We start from the raw sequence: 10,343 nt of genomic DNA, 5'->3' as shown, positions 1-10,343 counted from the left end.
AGACAGGACCTCAGCACTTTGTGTCTGCAACAAAAGACAACAATATAACGTCAGAAACATTCTCTAGTATAAATCCCGACTAGATAAAGTCGTGGAAAATTTAACAATGACCTGCAACACACCCAGTGAGCTTGATTTGAAGTGGGTTTAATAAACACATTGCAATGTGGAGAGAGCATCCCCGTGAAACACGAGGACCATCTCTGAATTGTGGCCACCGCCCTTACATCTTATATACAGAGACACAGACAAAGAACATTCCACAAACTCTTACATGTTGGCCCCTCTCACGGGGGGGCTATACCTTCTCCCTCACAGAGAGAATTATGACCCTGTTTTCTGCGTGGCCGTCACCTAAAGATTTACATCCCTGATAAGCAGAAGGAGTCCCACTATCTGTTTAACGTCTCTCATTACAATGGCCTCACTGTGTTAACTTTCCACATGCATGTAAACTAGTTACAGGAGTGAGAAAGTGATATTACTATATCACTTTCTAATAGTAACTATTATTACTATAGTTATATTACTATAACTAATGTAATATGATTAAATATGTGATTAATATATCGTTAGCTTCATAGCATAAGTGCCTAAGTCATTTTTTTGTGTTTTCGGAAAACAAGAAAAGACTAATTTTCTAAATATCACATGTATTTTTTGATATTTAATTGATATATAAAAAATGACTTAGGCACTTATGCTATGAAGCTAACGATATGAGAAAAGAAATCTGCCACCACATTCCACCCTTTGCGATACCACAATTAAGAATTATTAAGAATCACATAAAAACACATGAAGATTTCTTTTCTAACTATTGAACATCAGCACCATTGTGTACTCAAAGAATTCACAATGTGCATCTTCCCTATAGTCAGAAGGAAACAACAAATTTACATTTTATGGTCATCTTCTCTACATCTGAGTCTCCACCCTTTGTGGTGTGATATATTTTCCCACTTTATCATTAAATCTCCCAATTTATTAACTGTTTCTGTAAAAGACCCTCTTCCCCAGTGTTATTAGGGATTGAGGCACACATGCCTCACCAAACATCACACACTCCTTTGTGCCATTTGCTTTGCCCTGTCCAGATGTTTGCCATCAAGGACAGTGAATATGTCTGAACCTGTAGGTAAATTAATACCACAAACATATACTAACACTGATGTTAGTGCTTCTCGAGTTTTAAAGTAAAACCCAAAAGTAGCCATGACTTTCCACACAGCCAACATATATCAAACACTTTTGAGCTACATTTTACAACAAAATTATAGATCTTTCCTCGCTATCTATGCAGTGTACTGTACTCTTTACTATTGTAGGGCCATCAACCCGTTTAAAAGGTGTAAACCCTCTCAAGGGCATTTACAATTATCTTTACTGTGCCCACATCTTTAGGTGCTTCCAGCATGTTTGAGGCCTATCAAAATCCCTCAATGAAATGTGATGAACCCAAAATCCTATCTTTACGGTGTCAAATGTGTCAAAATTGAGTACACATGTCAAAAGAACTCACAACTGTTGTTACTATGTTTACTCAGACAATGAGGGCCTAATGCACTTACGCATCAGGAACTGACATGCTAGATAATCAATCTACCTACCTACAAAATGCGCACAAGTTGCTGTAAAACTTGCATGCTGTAATTACTCCAATCACTTTTGCTCATGCTCAGGACTCTAACAGAGTTTGTGATGTTCGGAGAGTCATGTAAATGAATATCATTTATAAAATGATTTTTTTTTGTAATTGAAGTCTTTATTTGTTTTTAACATTTAACCACATGAAAACATAAACAAAACAACAAACGAAACAGAAAAGAAAAAAGAAAAGACAGCTTCCAATCCCATGGTTAATTCACCCTTGTATTTTGGGTCTATTTTCAATACTTACTAACTATTGGTACACCTGCAAAAAAAGGACAATAAAATCTAATTCTTAAGTTATTCCATTACTGAGTGCTTACACAAACATACAACGCAGCAAGCATAAAATTTAACTAAAGTTAATTGCCCTGACCAAATAAATTCCAACCATCTCAGCCAAAAACACATCCCCATGATTTGTCAAAACCCTCCCAATAATCATTAATCCTACCCAAGAGTTTTTCATATGACACCATTTTCAGCATATTTTCTTTCCACCTATTATATTCTGGACGAGATGGTTCCTTCCATACACTGAGAATAACTCGAGCCGCTGTAATCACCCCCACCTTTAAAACCACAAAGTCATATTTTGAAACCCCAGGTCACACCGACGATCCCCTAATAAGCACAGTCTTGGTGACAAGGGTATTATCAAACCAATCCACCTTCCTATTTTGTCAAATACTTTTTGCCAAAAGGGATAAACTTTCCCACATTCCCAAACAGCATGCATAAATGTCCATGGATCTGAACTACATTTCCAGCATATATTACTGGGACTGATTCCCATTCTATAAAGTTTGGACGGAGTGAAGTACCATCTGTGTATTAATTTATACTGAGTAAATTTACGCCTGGCCTCTAATATATTTATCAGAGAATGACAAAATTCTACACCAATTCCTCTATCGATGCCGTTTGGTAGTGATTTGCAGATCGATACTGAAATATTGATTCCTCCAATACCAGTCATTTATGTTCTAGAATCGATTCGATTCTATTCAATTCAATTTTATTTATATAGCGCCAAATCACAACAAAAGTCACCTCAAGGCGCTTTATATTGTACAGTATAGTATTCTCATAATAAAATTAGAGATGGACCGATCCGATATTATGTATCGGTCTGATACAGACCTAAATAACTGGATCGGATATCGGAGAGAAATAAAAAAAAAAAAAAAAATGTAATACGATCCAAAGTATCACACAATCACCTCACAAAACGTGCTACTTGGCGTAACCTGATGCCATCAAAAATAATTAGAAAAATATTTAAAATGTAACTTCATGTTTGCTTTTTATCTCAACCTGAAGACAAAGAGAAAAGCCAGCTGCTTCCCTCGTCCACCCACCCCGGAAAGCAGGAGCTTGAGCAGTGGTCCTTCTAGCTCTACTCTTCATGCTGCCCTCAGCCCAGTGAATGTAATTTTAGCTCACGCAAAATTGTGACAAAACTTTGTTTTTGAGCACTTTGCTACGTTTCACTTGCATTACTCTCAGGCTAAGCGGAGACTGTCTGTGATGTTAACCATTTAAAAAAAAAAAAAAAAAAAAAAAAAAAAAAAAAAACACACCACCTAAAAGCAACTACATGAAGAAAGATCTGAACAAGCTGCACAGCTCTGCACGAAAATGCCCAGGCAACAGCTTAAAGAAGTCTGCAGATCTGCAAGCGGCCTGTGGAAAGCCTCCTGGATTGACAGCCAGCGCTAACAAGGTAAACATACAAAGACAATCCTGTTAGTTTTACAGTGTGCATGTTTTGGAGGAAGGAAGGTTCAGGGTTTAAGTAGTCATCATCATGGGCTGATCCGATTAGAATGAGAATAAGCAGTCAATCGTTTACAGGTTTTGTCATTTTATTGAATAATGGGCAGTCCATGTGTGAAGGAAAGACACACATGGACTGCTATCTCTAAAAAGGACAAAGTATGGTTTAAGTAACTCAAAATGATACATGAACTCAGGAGACTCAAAGAGAAACTCACCTCAGCTGCCGCCCCATGTGGGAGTGAAGAAAGAGTGAGGGGTAGGTGAGTGCAGTCCTTATATAACGAGTGACAGGCGAGTGCAATTAAGGCCAAGCACCACACCCAATCAAAGGTGAGTAAAAGAAACAAGGTGCATCTGGTGAAGTGAATGTGCTAAAAGGTGAGCCTTTACAACAGTGCACATTAATAATTTAAGTTGACCCCTAATTATCCGGTCAGTCCCTCAAATGTATAATAGTGCATCTCTAAAGATTAGAATATCATGAAATTTCAATTTAAAGAAATCATTTTAGTTATGGTATATAGCTCATAAAAGTCAGAAATCCAATGTCTCAAATTTATTAGGATATTTCCCAATAATAGCAAGAAATGTTAGTAATGAAAAAGAACTTACAATCAGAAATGTCCAGTTTATTAGGGCGACCTGGAGCCATTTTTCATCCACAGCGTTTTTTAATATTCGGCCATTTTCACTGTGTTGAATAGAATATAGCCAAACTTTCAAAACATTTTTTTTTTCATCTTTAGAATTGCAGTCTGAGTTTATTAGATTAGCTTAAAGTGGCTAAGCTACAAACCGCCATCCACATGAGGTCCTAGAGCCAAAAAACGCCCCATTGAAACCCATTATAAACGCTATTTTTCACTGCCCAATCATTATCAAATTAAATGTCATCTTTCCAGTTTCACTGAGACTTTGAAGTAGGGGCCCTAGAATTGTAATCTTTTTATTTGTCCACCAGGTGGCGCCCTTTTTTCATTTTTGAGCATTGAACAAAATAAGGCCAAAAATTCAGGTTTGGTGCGCCTCTTTCTGCTTTAAAAAGTGGAAAAACTGAGTGGTGTTGTGTGTCACTATCAATGACCTTTATATATATATTTTTTAAAATATAGAGGTCTTTATGCCTTAAAAAGAAAGACAAAAACGGACTTTTTTTTTTCCAAAAGTATTTTCTCTGAGACGGCCACACTCCAATACAAACAAATGAAATATAAAAGCAAGGACCAAAACCAAATGTAGCTTCTCTCATCTCAATGAGAGAAGGGTTATGTAATGGATCATGTAGCGACAACATATATGGTGTCGCTACATGATCCATTGACAGATATATCTGCAAATTGTGAGCGAAGAGGAGACCGATGAAACAGCTACTGGACGGACGGATAATAGCGGGGCACCGGTCTGTTGTTGTGCGCACATTTGAGCACAGCCTCCGCTGTCGGGCTGCGAGAAGCGCTGATGTTTTTGTTTGAAAAGGTGAAAAATAAGTAATGCTATTGAATTTGAGGGTCACAACAAAAATGTATATATTTTTAATCTTAAGACGGGAAGTTGACGTCACGACGACTTCCTTCCGGTGTATCTCCCTCTCCCAATCCTCTAGTTTTATAGTAAAGGACAGCAGATCACGTGTTCCACAAAGTATACTGCTCGCTTTAGTTGTTAAGCAAAACGCTTAAATCGGAGAAATAAACCGTGCGAGGGGGACGATAACAACGACAAGAGTCTCCCGATCGTTTACTCTTGCTGTACTGTGAACAACATCGGCGTGGTGTTACTTGTTTGCCGTTTTCGCGATCGTGTTGCGCATGAATATCCTCATGCGCGATACGATCGCGAAAACAGCAGGTAAACTCGCCACATTTTTAAAAATTTTGTTGTTCAACAGCATCAAGACTGACGGAGTGTGTTTGAGATAACCTCACAAGTGTCACAGATGACACATTTGGCGTTTTTTTTTTTTTTTTTTTTTTGCTGGTTTGTCGGTAGCAGCTCCTGAAACGCAAGACGGCCACACATTGGAACCGAGTGGAATCTGGCGTTCGGCTCTTTTTTGATACATTTCAGTGCGTCTTGTACTTGTATAACTATGCATGTGACCAAAAAAAAAAAAAAAAAAAAAAAAAAAAAAAAAAAAATCTTTCTTGCTATCGTGCTATGTGACCTGCTGTGCCGAATTAGATGTTGGAAAATGTTTTGGGATTATGCGCGATCTTCATGACACAAAGACACTACGTGTTTGTGTCATGAAAAACTAAAATGAGACATTAGTATCGTTACGTTGTAGCCCTCAAACTGAATGTAATATTATGTATTTGTTTTCACGTGGTATAGGACGTTTCATGCTGGGGAAACCGACACCGGGACCCAAACACTATCCTACGGGTGAAGCTACTGGCAGCGAGGGCTAGAGCAGCTGCGTGCGGCTGCTGGAGTCACTGCCTGGGGCAGCTGGAGCCACTGACAGCCGCCGCTGGACGCACAACTTTCCCGATTCCCAGCAACAAATGTTTATGTTCATCCTTGTAAAATAATGTTTTTCTGGTTCAAAGTGATCTTGTATTGTTATTTAGACATCCTTTTTTTAAAATAACAAAATGAGGTAATGAGCATTTAGTGTAAGGAAAACATGATAAACCTGATAAACCTGATATGGCACTATATGACATTTAGTGTGCTTCTGCCAAAAAAAAAAAAAAAAAATAGTAATGTATCAAAATGAATGTCGGTGGTAATCTTTGGACCATCCAAAGGCCTAATTATAATTACTATAAAATATTACTTCAAATGTATTTTATGGAAAATATTTAATTTTTTAGTTTTTTTTACCTAAAAAAAGCCGTGCGCTCATGTGACGAAACCGGGATATAAAGGGTTAAAATTCACGAAATATAATTAAAACTTTATATGAATATTTCAAGAGGAGAAGCAAAATCTAAAAAAAACTGATGTAATATTTCTGTCCAGGTTGCAGTCTTCATGATGATGCAAACTCTGCTCCTCTCGGTCGAAATGCGCCTTCTTTCCTCTTTGTATAAAAACCATTTTAAAAGTCAGTTTAATCTCAAAATTCACTATTAAAAATTCCAAAACACACCAGATAAAGAAAAGCGAATGGTTCAGTCTAACACATGTGGCAGTGAACCATTAAACTTCAGTAAAACTATGCCGTTATGAAACGTAACTTTAACCTCAGCTAAACCAGATTTGCTCAGTTGTAAATAAAACAGCGAAGTAAACGTGACCCGACAGACAGAACCTGAGTGAATTAAGTCCATTGTTTAACCACTGAGAGCTAAAACTCAGGTGAGGTTTCAAAGCTGTGTGTGTGATTGGACATCAGCCGCTGATAAAATGGAGTGCTCTGTAAGGAAACAAGCTCCAGCAGCTCTGCGCTCGGGGAAAAAAAATACTATATTTACTTATCTTGTGCAGAAAAATGCGCCGACATTGCGTTATATCGAGCACCGGCTGCCCAGACTATCACCAGGTAACGTGGGCGTGTTTCTCGATTTAGCAGCAGGTGTTAAACAGCTGACAGGTGAGGAGGAGGATTCATGCAGGTAAACTGAGGGCCTGTTGAGCTGATCGCTGGTGTTGTGAGAAAAATGTCAGCTCGTTCTTTATGTTACAGAAGCACAGAGACACAAGACCAGGCGGAAAGAGACGATCTTTCGGTGAAAATAAGAATCTGCGAATGCAACATCTGGAACACGGAGAGTGGAATATGTAAACAAACCGGTTAACCTAACCCCCTCCCCCCCCCAAAAAAACAAACAAATACAAAAAAAGGTGGTAACATCACAACCAATCTAGAGCAAAAAATGTGTAACGAGTATGACCACAAAACCAAGAAATGTTTTTTTATCAAGACAAGATTTAAGAATTGGCAGTGATTATATCTTGTCCCCTGATATTTTGCGATTACGAAACACTTTGAAACTCTTTGCTTCTATTGCGGCTCAACCAACCAATGGCCGCGGCAGGCTAAACATGAGGACACAGATGACGCGCAACAATAAACACATAAAATACACTTCTGTACCATTTGCTCCTTTCATTCCACATGCAACTGTCCAATATATAAATCAGCACATGGGATTAACTATTAAACAAATGCACAGACTGCACAAACAAATAACTGAAACTCTCCAATAACTGCACTAACTACTATGCCAACTTACAATTTGGCCTATGGCATCAATTAGTGCACAAATATACAAAAACCATCAAGTTACAGTCAAAATCATTCAAGCTGCGGTCAACAGAAAGTCTTGCCTCATGCTCACCCTACCTTTCTGTTCATCAACATCAGGTGCTGTGAACAGGTGAGTGCAACCCCATTTATCATCTACCACACCCATGAGACACGCCCCACACCCGTGCACCAATACAGTGAGTCCATTTAAACCAACCCAGTTAGTCAAAAAGGAACAACTCGTATGGCTCCTAAAGCTTCTTTAAGGAGAAAATAATCACACAATTGTACAGATAATTGTCTACATTTTATTTCATTATTAGAAACAACACTGATTTATCTGCTTTCTAAATCTTTGATTTTCAATTTCTTTTTCTTTCTCATCTTCCAGAACCGGAGAAGAGGAAATCCGCCGAGCGTCCACGGTTCCAAGCACTACTCTTCGTGCTGCCCTCAGCCCAGTGAATGCAATTTTAGCTCAAACAAAATTGTGACAAAACTTTGTTTTTGAGCACTTTGCTTTTTTTTCTTTTTTTTTTTGCCTGTCCCGTTTGGTTCTTTTGTTATCAGAATTATTGTCTAAAGGCGAGGAAAGATGCCCAACGGATTTACTTCACCAAATTGACCATCCCAGCCTTGCCGTAATGGTCTATTTGATCCACCTTTTGTTTATTGTGTGGATGCTTTAAGCATCCACACTATTGAGTTCCTCTTGGGACTTCCGTACACTTTTTGGCACTTAACTACTTCCACAATTTTCAGCCGATTTTCACCGTTCAACTTTAAAATATTCTGCTATTTCTGCTAATTCCTGCTATGTCTTTTGGTATTTTTCACTATTATACTTTTTAAAATATTAAGCTTAATTTGTCCCATTGAAATGAATGGGAAACTTCTGCAATTCTGCTAAAATTTGCTTGTTTCTGAAACTTAACTACTTCCTCATATTTTCACGTAGAACAACCATTCAAACTTTAAAATGTTCTCAAATTATTGGGCTATTCAGGTATGATTCAGCTTTTTCAAATCTTTTACCGTTTTACTTTTATGCCTCTTAAAGTTTTCAGTTGCAAAATTGTGATTTTTCACAAAATACATGCGTTGTTATGGTTGCTATGCACTTGGCTTCCAGTGTGCCACTGAAGATTTTGCAGTCTTCTCTTCATGTCCGAACAACTTCTTGCTACTTGCTCAATTTTCACTCAACTTCCACAAATTATACATCAAAACTTAGGTATTTTTGCTGGGTTTCTGAAAATGTCACTATCATTGTTGTGGGATTTATAGAATTTTGGCAAATCTCCTCAGACCAACACAAAGTCGCAAAACTCTCCATAGAAAGTCAATGGAGAGCTTGTTCAAAATCACCGCTTGATTTCTGTAATGAGAGGCATATTCGAATCGTCATATCTCCTTAACGAAGCAAAGTTAAGACATAAGGCTTGTCCCAGTATATCTTCAGACACTCCTGACGCTCACAATTCAAGAATTATTTTCTCACCTATTACCGTTCTGAAATGAGTTAAACTTGTTTGAGGGTAGGAAATTCGTCCTTCGCTCAGATTTCTTCAGATTTCAAACTCTGGAAATGAACCACTTTTTTCTCTCGTCACATCTTTTTAATGGATTTCCACAGAGACCTGAAAATTTCCATGATTGTTCACCAAAGCCTGCTGTCTCTTACGGTGAAAGAATGATATTGATACTCCAAATAGATTTAGAGTTAGAAAGCGTTGTTTGAGGGCAAGTCAAGGCAGTTTTTGCTTTGCTCTACTCAGTTATGGTGCGTTAGAAGTCAATTATCTTTAATAATTCATATTTTAATGATAAATTGTCAACACTTTAAGATTCCCCCATCTCTTCTGAACAAAACTGTGTAAGAATGACCGTTCTAGCCCCTACGGTTAGGAAATTATGGTCATTTGTTTGAGGGGAGTCGTCATTATGAGAAATAGACTGCAAAAATCCTGTGTCTCTCTGTGCTGCGTGCACCTGTTTTGGCGGGAAAAAGTGCACAGGCTCTCTGATTGGTGGATTCAAATTCAGCAGCTCCAAGGCTGCTTGACTGAGCTAGAAACTTACTTCTCTCTCCCTGTGTGTGTGTGTGTGTGTGTGTGTGTGTGTGAGACAGAGAGAGAGAGAGAGAGAGAGAGAGGAAGCCTTTTTATGGGATGATCTCATTGTAAGATTCAAATTCAATATATTTAGACTGGTTGACTGAATTGGATCTTGTGTGTGTCTCTCTCTGTGCATGTGTGTTTCCATATGTGTCCATATTTGTGATTGTGTGGCTGTTATATTTTTTTTTTGCCAATTTTTTTCATTTAACAAGTATATTTGAGGGACCCTTAGCATGTTCAGCATTTTTTCAGCTGTCCATTTTGCTTTTCCAATTTTTCTGTTTAAGTTATTACTATTGTGCTAAATCATACTATTTCTGCTATTTTATAAGATTTGTGCTAAATATAGTATTTCTGTCAAATTATAGTATTTGTGCTAAAACCTAGTATTGATTTAAAATTACAATATTCATAGTTCATCACAGTGTCTCTGGTAAATCACAGTATTTCTGCTCTGTTGTACTATTTTTCTAAATCATAGTGTTTCTGTAATGCTTAAGTATTTTTGGCTAAATATATTCTTTCTGTTATCTTATACTATTTCTCCTAAATTCTTGTATTTTTGAGAAGTTATCATGTTTCTGGTAAGTTAC

At 37.6% G+C, this 10,343-nt stretch overlaps 1 long non-coding RNA gene across 1 annotated transcript; it reads left to right on the top strand.

Moving 5' to 3' along the window:
* The first annotated feature begins 4,938 nt into the window (after positions 1–4,938).
* Positions 4,939–5,987, top strand: LOC120744652. Its single transcript, XR_005698422.1, has 2 exons — positions 4,939–5,498; positions 5,767–5,987. It is a non-coding gene; the product is annotated as an uncharacterized LOC120744652 (long non-coding RNA).
* Positions 5,988–10,343: the final 4,356 nt, after the last annotated feature.

Source organism: Simochromis diagramma, unplaced genomic scaffold (assembly GCF_900408965.1).
Source record: "Simochromis diagramma unplaced genomic scaffold, fSimDia1.1 OVJJ01000426.1, whole genome shotgun sequence".
In the NCBI taxonomy this organism is placed as follows: Eukaryota; Metazoa; Chordata; class Actinopteri; order Cichliformes; family Cichlidae; genus Simochromis; species Simochromis diagramma.
This window is presented reverse-complemented; position numbering and strand designations above follow the sequence as displayed.